This window comes from Trachurus trachurus (genome assembly GCF_905171665.1).
Source record: "Trachurus trachurus genome assembly, chromosome: 11".
Taxonomy (NCBI): Eukaryota; Metazoa; Chordata; class Actinopteri; order Carangiformes; family Carangidae; genus Trachurus; species Trachurus trachurus.
Genome location: NC_139904.1, coordinates 19,010,670 through 19,022,115, shown reverse-complemented (window position 1 = coordinate 19,022,115; position 11,446 = coordinate 19,010,670).

Here is an 11,446-nt window from a genome sequence, read left to right as displayed (position 1 = left end):
TAATTGACTCACTGAGTGATTGGAGGACTGTGAAGAGGCGACCGCAATCAGACCTGCCCTGATAGAGTTTGATGCCTCCCTAAATAGTTTTCAAATGGAGGAGCAGGTGCTGTTTTTCCGAAGCAATCCCCACTGCCCGGGTGTATAAGAGAGGAAAGTGTGTGTGTTCTTATGTGTGTGCGTGCGCGTGCGTGAGCATGTCAGTACATGTGAACTAGTATCCAGGTGATTGTGTGGGTTTTGTGTCACATTGTATGACTCTTTTTTATTAGAGTATTTGCAGGGAGACTTATCAAAGGTGGGTATGTGTCAGAGGTGTGGACTTGGACTTGAGACTTGAGACTTGACTTGGACTCGAGTCCCGATTTTGATGACTTAAGACTTGCTTGATCAAATCAAAAAAAGACTTGGACTCGCTTGGGACTTGATGCCAAAGACTTGAGACTCTACTTGGACTTGAGAGCAAAGACTTGAGACTCTACTTGGACTTAACCCTCTTGACTTGAATTCAAGTCAAGTCACAAGCAGCTAGCACAAATATTAAAATATTTAAAAAAAGTGTCACATCAATGTTATACTGCAGCAGCCAGCCAGAGACATTCTATATAGAACCCACTCCTGTTATCTGTCTTGGCTGTGTAGGCTATAATTAATGCCAACACACTAATTCCTACCACACACATAAAGATAATCTGGCTGATTTTGCCCCGATTTTCCCCCTTTAGACCAAAGACAAAAATCGCCCGATTATCTTGGCTCTTAAGAGTATTTTATGAGATTCTCCTGTAGTGTGTGGTGTGTTAAGATTTAAATTCTCCCAACGATCGGCTCGTAAAACGGTCGGGCGGCGACAATCGTAAATATTAAACATGTCCAGTATTTACGATTGTTGGTCGCAACAATCGTGACCGTTTGGATCAAAAGTCGGCTTGTGTGTGGGGGAAGCCGACCATCACGAGTCACCGGCTCTGCGGAATGTGACGTGAAATTTAATGTAACCAATAAAGAAGCAGCTGACTGCAGCACACGTAGCATAACAAACCAGTGTGGCTAACGGCTCCATGGCATGGATCTATATAATACATCCATGCACCATGGCTACCAACAGACTACGTCAGATCACGTTTAATCACACAAGATTTCTGGCGTGTTACTGTAGGCTACGTCAATTTTAAATAGCTTTATTGGCATGAGAAGGCAGTGCTTATGTTGACAAAGCATATCACAATAGAATATTAATAAAAATAAATAGATGAATAAGTGACAGAACATTAACAATAAAATATAAACAACTTAACAATTGAGGAGTGGTCATGATCTTTACTTATCATTAATTATAATCGATTTGTTTGGGACTCGAAACAAAAATCTTAGGACTTGGTTGGGACTTGAAAAAAAATCTTAGGACTTGGTTGGGACTCGAAACAAAAATCTTAGGACTTGGTTGGGACTCGAAACAAAAATCTTAGGACTTGGACTTGACTTGGGACTTGAGAGCAAAGACTTGAGACTCTACTCGAGACTTGAGAGCAAAGACTTGAGACTCTACTTGGACTTGCAACATAGGGACTTTCTCCCACCTCTGGTATGTGTACATTTGTTTTTGTTTTGTGTTGTTTTTATTCCATTAATCCATTCAACTATTTTGTTTTGTTCACACGTACGGTTAAATTTAACACCTCATCTCAAAATATGAAAACAAAGGATTCTCAGTGAGTCGTAAAGCTTCAATTACAGGGAATGAAAAAACATGACAAAAGAATCTGAATTCATACAAGAGCGTGGTGAGATGAGGGATGAATCCTACAGGGGGGCCTCTGTTACCTGAAAATTCAATTTTGGTGGCAAAAAAATTGGAGAAAAGCCCCTCATTTTGTCCACCTCGCTGTGTTAAGAATGGCTTGTGTTGAAAATCCTTGGATGCTCTTGTCCAAAAACCCTGGGGATTTAGCAGGCCTTGGACTGTCCATCTCTCTAGCAAGTGTGAAATGGGCTTCATCAAATCATGTCCAGTCCTCTCAATTTTACCCAGTGGATCCAAACTGGTTTGCGCTGGTTATTGGGATGTCATGCTTTGAGATGTGCAGAGGCAGACGTGGCACAGTGCATTCTCTGCCTGTTCCATTGCCTTGTTTTACATCAACTCCATATGACATGCTTTCGAATAACTCACCAAGTGCTTAGGAAAATGGATTATTCAGAGGGAATTTATAACACTTCTGGCACAGGAGTAAAGGCATGTGGGTGAGCGCTCCAAAACATAAGTAACACTGAATTTTCAAAAAGCCAGTGTGTAGCTCTCTTGACAGTCCGAACTCACAGCAACCCAACCTCAGCGTGGATACAAAATTAACATCAGGGCTTTTGCCCGCTGGGTCAGGACCACGCACCATAGCCGTGGTCGTTCCTGGGTTCCTGTCTCAGTGCTTCTGTCAGCGCAGCGAGCCCTCCCCATCTATCATCTCCATTGATCTACACTAATGACAGATGGTCGTTATGGGTGGGGGAGACAGATTGCCTTCAGCACAGCATGGTTTCACAGGCATGTTCAGGCAGCACAGACTGTGTGTGTGCATGTGTGTGTTCTCTGGGCATACTGGAATATCTGATATCTTATTTCTTCTGGTAAAACAAAGGCCCGAGTTTATTTTCATCCTAATTAATACAGAAACACAAAAAAAAAGAGAGCAACCCTACTTCAGGATTTTAAGCATCCAGCAGACAGAAGCTACAAGTACAGAATAAATGTTTCATTACAATGTCACGCAAGCAGAAGAAACACATCATCTAACCTCAGCACCATCCCAAAGCATCCGCACTAATGCATCTGCACATTTATTTTTTTATGTGTCTTTCATATCAATGTCTCCCTGGTTTAATGTTTATGTAATTATCAAAGAGGAACATCTGTCAGTTGAAAAAAAAAAAAAACAAGTCTATTTTTTTAGACACCTGAAATCCCATTAGAGAATCTGGGTCACTAACCCATTCACTCATGTAATGTGCCCAGACACTATCCAGATGCGTAGCATGTGGAACGAAGCAAGGATGCTCACTTTCCACTGAAACATTTTGCTGAATTGTTGCATATTATGCATTTTGTATGGGGGTGTCCCACAGACTGAAAGTGTATTTAAAGATGCACGAGCCATGTGTGCATCGCAACTGCTGTTTCATGAGCAATGAGTGGTGAGGGAACTGGCAGTGTTTGCACTCTATCATCATCCCAAAGCACTGGCACCAGTGAAAATGTCTTGAGTTCTGATCTTCGCCATCAAGATGGAATATCAACATCTGACGGGTCACCAGCATCTACAAGACCTGAGTATTTAGCCTATGGGTATTGCTCCGGAGCATAAAACATGATTTTCAATAAGGAAGGATTAAGTTTCATACAGAATTAGGAATAGTCCTCATTTGAATCATATTTGGTCAAATTTGTTCATTCTAAGTTTATCTAAATTATTTATTCATCTGCCAATTATCACCCATCTTCAGATGAACAACAACAACAGTAAACTTAATGACATTGAGTTTTCTATCACAGAAGACTAAGAAATTTAGCAAGTATTTACAACAGCTTGTGTTTTGACCATTAAAGCAGAAGTAAGTGATATATTTGTGTTAATATAAGTCTTAAATAGTTATATCTTCCGACAGCAATCACTTACATAGAGTGTTTGGTCTGAAACACGGGTCTGTCAGTCACTCTGCTCTGCTCTGAGCCGAGGAGAAAACATTTATCGTATCCTACAGTTTTTATCCAATGAGGAGAGAGAACGGCATGCAGGGCTGTGTGTGCAGCCAAGGGACGCCGTGAATGTGGCGACGTAGGGACGAGGACTGTTATGGTGCGTTCAAGGAAACTCGTATTTTTCCGACCGTGAAGTCGTACCAGTTCGATCTGGTACGAGTTCACCGGTCGGAAGTTACGAGTGGCCGTTATAGTGACTTTCACCGGTAAAACAGGTCGGAAAAACACGAGTGGGTTGCCTGGAACGCTACAAAGTCGTAAGTTGTGACTTGAAGCTGTAATTTACGATTTCAAAAGCCTGCCTGGAACGCAGCATTAGCCAAAACGACCGGACCACTTACTTCTGCTTTAACCATCATTGCATTTGCCAGACAAGACTGAGCAGCACTACTTCCTGTAGGCTATGCTGTAGTGACTTCTTATCACGAAGTTACAAGGCATGCCAACTGCTCCATAGCTAGCTGGTTAGCATGCTAACTTCAGACGAGAAGGCATAGAAATCGAAGAAAAACAAATAGGTTGTTTCAATCACTGAAAACAGGTCTTGTAGGTGAAGAGAAGAAGTTTGATGTTGAACTCAATGTTTGGGAAAACTTACAAATAGTACCTTTAAAAAAGGACATATACATTTCTTATCAAAATGATTATCACTAATCAATTGTTCAGCACTAATATAGCCTAATGAAAACTGAAGTTATACGTTAATGTTCTGTATCCTACATAACGATGAGATATGAATAAAGTCAGAAGTCTTTATCCACATACTGTTGTTCAGAAAAACTGAGCTGTGTTTCAGGTCATACAACAGCAGAGCCCATTCTTTCGTTTATTAACTGTGACCCTTGAAAGACTAGTCCTAACTAGCTCAGTGTGATTTATTCATAAGACTATGGATCTGCATAAAGCCGTGTCAGTGCAGCAGTCAGCTTGAAGAGGTCAATAAGTGGTCGATACCTATTGTGCTTGCATGAGCATTATTCATCAGTCTTTGGACTGTTCACTCACTATCATGTCAGGGGACATCAGTTTTAAACCTCAGTTACCACACTTATCACAGTGAAGAGGTCAGGTGAGTTGTCATTTTAGTTGGAAGTTTGATACATTAGCAGCTTTTTCTGGTCATAAGGGTCGGTTTAATCAATAATACTATCCTAAAGGACCATGGTGGGTGTATCCACTGAGGAGAGATGTGCATATATGAATCAAACAGACTGTAATTTAACTCACCAACCCTTTGGGATTAACACAAGTTACAGCTCATTATCTACAGTAAAGCAAGACAGAAGCCTGATCAGTGGTGATTACATTTTGTCTCTTTCTCTGCATCATCTGATTCCTTAGTTTTGTATCAAAATACATAAAATAAAAAATGTAATTTCAGTTTCTGCTGCTCACCTGTCCCCCATCATATAACTGCTAGGTCATTGCAGTCCTTTACAACTGTGTGGTATGGGAACCTCCCTGTTTCAGCTAAATCAAAGCTATTGCACCTGGTTCAAACAGCAATGAAAATTATTATAATCTGCAGTTTCTGTTTGAAAAGTGTGTGCTGAAACAGGTGAAGAGAGTCCTGGAGGACCCATCCCATATTCTATATTCACAGTATGAGCTGTTACCATCAGGTAGGCAATACCGAGCTCAGCGGCCCAGATTAAACCGGTACAAGAGTTCCTTCGTGCCTCTGTCGGTTGGTGTTCTCAATACGAGTCTAAAATAGCATAACAGCACTACGGCTTTTATGATTTTAGTGTGTTTTTTAAATTTTTTATTGTGTGCTCTCGATAGTGTTGTTTGCATGTTATGCACTGTTTGTATGTGGTTGAAGGGTCTAACAACGCTGAGTACAGGCCAAATTTCCCCCCAGGGAGACAATAAAGCAAAACTTTTTGACATAATGGTGTATGACCGTGTCTTTTTTCACACTGTTTGTTATCACTGTATGTCATTTTTCTGGAAGATTTCAATAAAGGGAGTTGGGGAAAAATCATTTCAGGAATAATTGATGGTTCAAAGTGGCAATTAATTGGTTTTCTTGAAGGTTAGGATGTACAAAATGTAACTACCAAATGAGGATAAATAAGGTGGTATACCCTGGATAAATGAGAGTATAAATGGTACTTTTTTAGGTGACTTATTATCTTTAAATTAAGCGTAATGTGAAACAAATTGATATGTCTTTTAAAGATATCAGAGGATTTGACAGTGCCACAGTTTTCACAGATGTAAAAGTTATCTTGCTCTCTGCAGCATACAGTGATGGAGCCAAAAAACAAGCTCACCACCCACATTTAACATCCACAGGGGTAGAAAGTTCATGTCAGATACAACTTTGCCTTTTCCTCCGACAGCTGCATTTAGGCTGCATAAAATGTGTAAACCTTGTTCTCGTGTGCAGCGGCAAGAATAACATCTATAATTCAAAGCAGTTATTAGGGGCAAGGTGGGGCTACAATTACAGAGCTGTCCCAATCCAAACGAACCAGCGTCATGAACTTAGATCTTAAAAGCTTGTACCCTCTCTGGGTCCCAAAGGTCTTCAGCAGCCAGTGGGGCCCCTTGGACCCGGCACCAGCTCCGTGATTTAGATGAGGCCATAAAACTCTAAATGGAGATGGGAGGCTAGTTGCTTAATTGACCTTTATTGGACTTTCTGCTTCATTTGAAGACTGGATATTAAATTAACATGATAATTCAGGCCCAGCGTGTTAATGCCGCTATTGCCCCCCCTCTCACGCACCCCCCACATTTTAATATCGCCCTGTAACTTTTATGGCTCCCATTGATTTAGCACTGCTTTTTATTAACTGGCTTTAATTTTCCATATTGGCACACACTTACACAAAGAAGGTTTTATTCCAATTGAGCAGCGCTCTGTTACAGGATTGAGGGTTTATGGGGCCGTTTCTATTAAAAAACTCCCCTGTTCTCACCGTGACATATACAGGCTGTAACATGGAGATGAGATCTAATATGTATAGGGGGAACTCTGGGGTGAGTTATTGGACCAGCAGCTTTAGCCTTCATGTCACGGGGAGGTTTAATCGTGTATCATGACAAAATGCTCTATTTTACATAGTAATGTAATTAGGATGGTGACAATTGAGAAGAAAACAACAAATAACCACTAATTCTGTATTAAATAATTAGAATACATTATGTATGCACAGATCTGCAATATTCTGTGATATCATCAGTTTTGCAAATAGGTCCCTTTTTCAACACAGGTTCTATGCAAAGATCTCACAATGCTGTAATGTATTTTAAGTACTGCATATATCACTGGGATTTACATACCATTGGTATTTACAGTTTTTCTCAGTTGCTTTGGTGAATTTCTTAGATCAGAATGAAAATTCTCATAACTATTAGTTCAACCTCCACAACATTTAGTCATTTGTGCACATCATCGTAGCAATTTCTCCTTCCTTTGAACAAATTCCAAATGCTTTTGGACATGTACCGGTATCAGTTGATCCCATACACTTCTCTGCTGTTTTCTAACATTATCATTTGGTTATGTCATGCTTACAGTGGGACAAGAACTTTTTATATTTTAAATTTAGACTTGCTGTATTATACACCACAGTAATATGGGTTGATGCAGCATATGTACTGTACATTACTGTGACTTTACTCTGCACCACATACAGTAGGATTGCAAGACAACCTCACAGAGGTGGAAGAGGGCCCTTGTTTTACTTTGCAACAAGAGGAAGCCATTTGTGCAATGGTGATTGCAAACAATGATATAAGGTTGAGAGAGATACAAAGCAAGGATGATAATATTGAATCTGTTTCAATCGCTACAATTGCTTTTGCAGGTTATCCACATGGTTTTGCAGTTTGTACTAATTGTTTTGAGAAATGCACTAACTGTTGTGCAAATGTTAATAGTGATGTGAAAAATGCACCAAAGCGACTGAGAAAAACTAACTTTGCAGCCATTCTCGGCAGGATGGACAAGTTTTGTGCTGGAGGAGGCTGGGAGAGTGCTACTGTCCTCTGGTGGCAGTGATGTGAACTTTGTAAAGGTGATGAGGACAGGGGCATGATCTCAAAAAGAAGGTGTGCAGTATTTGGGAATATTGTTGTTGGTGGTGGTGCTGGTGATATGTGTCCTACAGTATTGCTTAAGGGTATATACTTTCAATAAATGCCACTTTATGGAAGGTAATAATGCTCAGGGGTTTTTTTTTTAAGTTACTGCTGAATTTGTATGACATAATGATAGGTGTTTCCATTATTTTGTCCACCCCATTCATCTCAATCTGAGTTGGCTAAATAACAAAACCACATATCATGTAATACTGCAAACTAAATTTCATGCAGCAGCTACACATTGAGAAACATTTGTGATAGATCGATAGATCGATAGATCGATAGATAGATCAGATAGATAGCCTAGATAGCCTAGATAGATAGCCTAGATAGCCTAGATAGATAGCCTAGATAGATAGCCTAGATAGCCTAGATAGATAGCCTAGATAGATAGATAGATAGATAGATAGATAGATAGATAGATAGATAGATAGATAGATAGATAGATAGATAGATAGATAGATAGATAGATAGATAGATAGATAGATAGATAGATAGATAGATAGATAGATAGATAGATAGATAGATAGATAGTATAGAGACCATTTAGTTAAAATGTAGATGGGACAACTCCACACAGATACACACTAGACAAATAGGGACACACACTGCCAGTCTGACAAAAAGCCAATAATCCAGCAGCACATTAGAGGTGAATTGCTTCCCGGATGGAGCCCCCTTTTCCCCTCTCCTAAGTGGATACATTATCATTTTGTCTGTCACAAAAAAAAGAGGAGCCAAAGAATATGAATATGCGTTTACATCTGTCTTCCATTAATATGCATGCCTGAATCCACATCTCAACACAAAGCCAATTTTCTGGCCATCTGGGGGATAGCTGGTGGAGGTAATGAATATTCTTTATGAATATGTTTTATTTTGCAAGGTGGCAATACATCACGAACATGCCGCTATTTTTCTCCCCTTCACTCTCTCCTCTCTGTCTGTCCCTCTCATTCCCTCTCTGCCTCTCTGGGCGTCTGGGAACCTTCACTGCACAACTTGATGAGTTTAATTACACTGTAAAGGGGGAGGGGGGGCAGTGGGGGGAAGGGGGGTGGATGGATGGATGGATGGATGGACAGATGGATGAAAAAAATATCTTTTAGCACACAGACTCTCACTCTCTCTCTCTCTCTTTCTCTAACAGGAGCCTTAATAAGCCGTGCACCTGCTCTGAATGGCGATGCTGGAGAGAGAAATACGGCTGAAGCTAATAGCGATCATGACTTGTGCAGTAACTAGTCTGCAGTCCTGATGTTCATTTAATTCCCCAAGTAACTTATGACTGGAGGTACGCCGCATAGAATACACATTGGTTTCACTATATTTTCTGTTTTGCAGATGAACCACTTCCTTGTGGAAGGTTAATTAAGAAAAGCTGTCTGTTTCCCCTTCACATTTACTTGTTTCAGTCACAAGAACTATTAAAGCCTATAAACTAAGTAGTAAAAACACACCGAAAACAGTCAGAGGCAATTACTTTTTAAAGGTAAATCACAGAAATGTATAAAATCACAAAAATGGGTTATGCAATTAAATCATTTCTGGCACAAATCCAAAATGCCATCTCTGACATATGCTGCACTACAGTACATCTGCCTAATTATAGGGCACATACATTTTTATGATACCAAGTTAAGAAATGAGGATGGAGATGCTGAGAGTAGGATGTGTCTGCCTGTGGGCACCTTTATATGTCACATCGATGATTTAGACATCAGTGACAGTATTACTGTTGCTTGCGCGTCTCTGGGGTCTTGGCACAGTCCATTGGCTACTGGTGTCCTTTAATGATTTATGATTGAAGTTAGCCCATGAAGTCCCCAGAGGATCCCCCGGAGTGAGAGGCGCAGGGAGTGACCAGTTTTATGGCAGGACTGGGAATCAATTATGCTAACGGTGGCTAATGAATGCACTTGAGGGAACTGCTCCCCGCACTCAAGGGCCATTTTTACTATTTGCATACTGATGGCAGTGGGACAGTGGCCACTTTCATCTGGCTGTGATGGAGCACCATGGCAATGGTCTTCTGTGTGTTCCTTTCATTCTTGCTCGAGATCTCCTCGCTCGTTCTCTTGCTCTTGCTTTTACGGCTTAAGGTTAGCGTATGCTCTGCTTACATCATGTTCACTCAGTTAACATGTAGCAAGGATAAAAATGGACCACACAAACAATCATTTCCGCACCTCTTCATGCTATTAAACACACCCAGTATTTTGCCTCCAGACGAGCCTCTCTCTCTCTTTCAATAGTCTGAAGTCATTTTCAATTAAGGCCCTTTTGTGGTCGGTAGGTGAGGAGTCCTGGAAGTGCTCCAATTTCAACCCCGATGGACTCTGATAGACAGTGTATGGTTTAAGAGGAATAATGGTGATGGCTTTTACTGCCACCAAGGTTAACATGCATTAAAGTCATCTGTTTGCAAAGATGGAGGATGGGCAACACTCCCTCTCACTCCACTAAAATGCATTAAGGTAAATAATGCCAGACTGAGGGAGAAATCACTATGTCTGATGCATCTCTGTGAAGTAAAGACAGCTATGAATATGAAATGTGCTATGAATAAGTTATATAGCGGTGGTGATGCTGCAAAAAGGACTGGGCGTGAGATCATGGCTTTTTCAGATGATTTCAGAGATGTCTTACCTTCCTCTGTGAAATTATATCATATGTTTAATATTGTGACATTTCTTGCTGAAATTTACATCAGACAATCAGTGGATACGTTAAAATAAATACCGGGAGCCACTGGTTTGGTTTGCTTGCCTTAGCTTAGCATGATGATTCAAAGCAATGGGTAAACTGCTGGCAAAGGGTTAAAAATATACTAATATATACATACTAAAATATCTGCAACTCTCAACTGATACACAAAAACACAGTCTCATACTGTAACTAAAAGTTGGGATTTCATGGGGTGTTATTGGAGCTATACATCTCGACCAGGGGTGGTGTGTTAATTTGTGTTAATTTATTCCAGTCTATTATAACCTTGTCCTTGCTCTACCTTCATATCTACCATTCAGAAAGCCAACAAGGCTGCACAACACCAGTGTGAAGCTGAATTGTGAGGAAAAAATCTAAAACTACCCAGTGGTGAAAATATGCTTTAAAACTATACTTCAAGAAAAATCTCTTTACCACTAGAGTCACGAAGTATGATACCTGCGGAGGATAAAGTTTGGACATAAATAAACTTCTCCAAACTTCCATGAGTGAAGCTATCACTCGGTGGAATAGACAGACAGAGGCAGACAGGCAGAGTTGGAGGCTCCCACTAATTTGATCTGGTGACATTTTCTTCGCCAGCTCCTCGGGGGAAAAGAGCAGCAGACAGGGAGTGAGGGAGTTAGAGAAAGAAGTGTCAGAGAGAGAGAGTAAGAGAGATAGAGAAGGAGAAAGAGAGAGAGAGATGGCGAAGGAGACACTAATGAACGCAGACAACAAAGACCCTAACCTGAGCTCCGGGCCCCTGGAGACACAGAGAGGTTTTTCATTGGGTCAATAAAAGCACTGGACCGTGTCTGCGTTGGCTTGCCCTTCAAGCACCCGCTTAACTGCAGAGAGAGAGGACTTTTGTTCAAGGTTGCT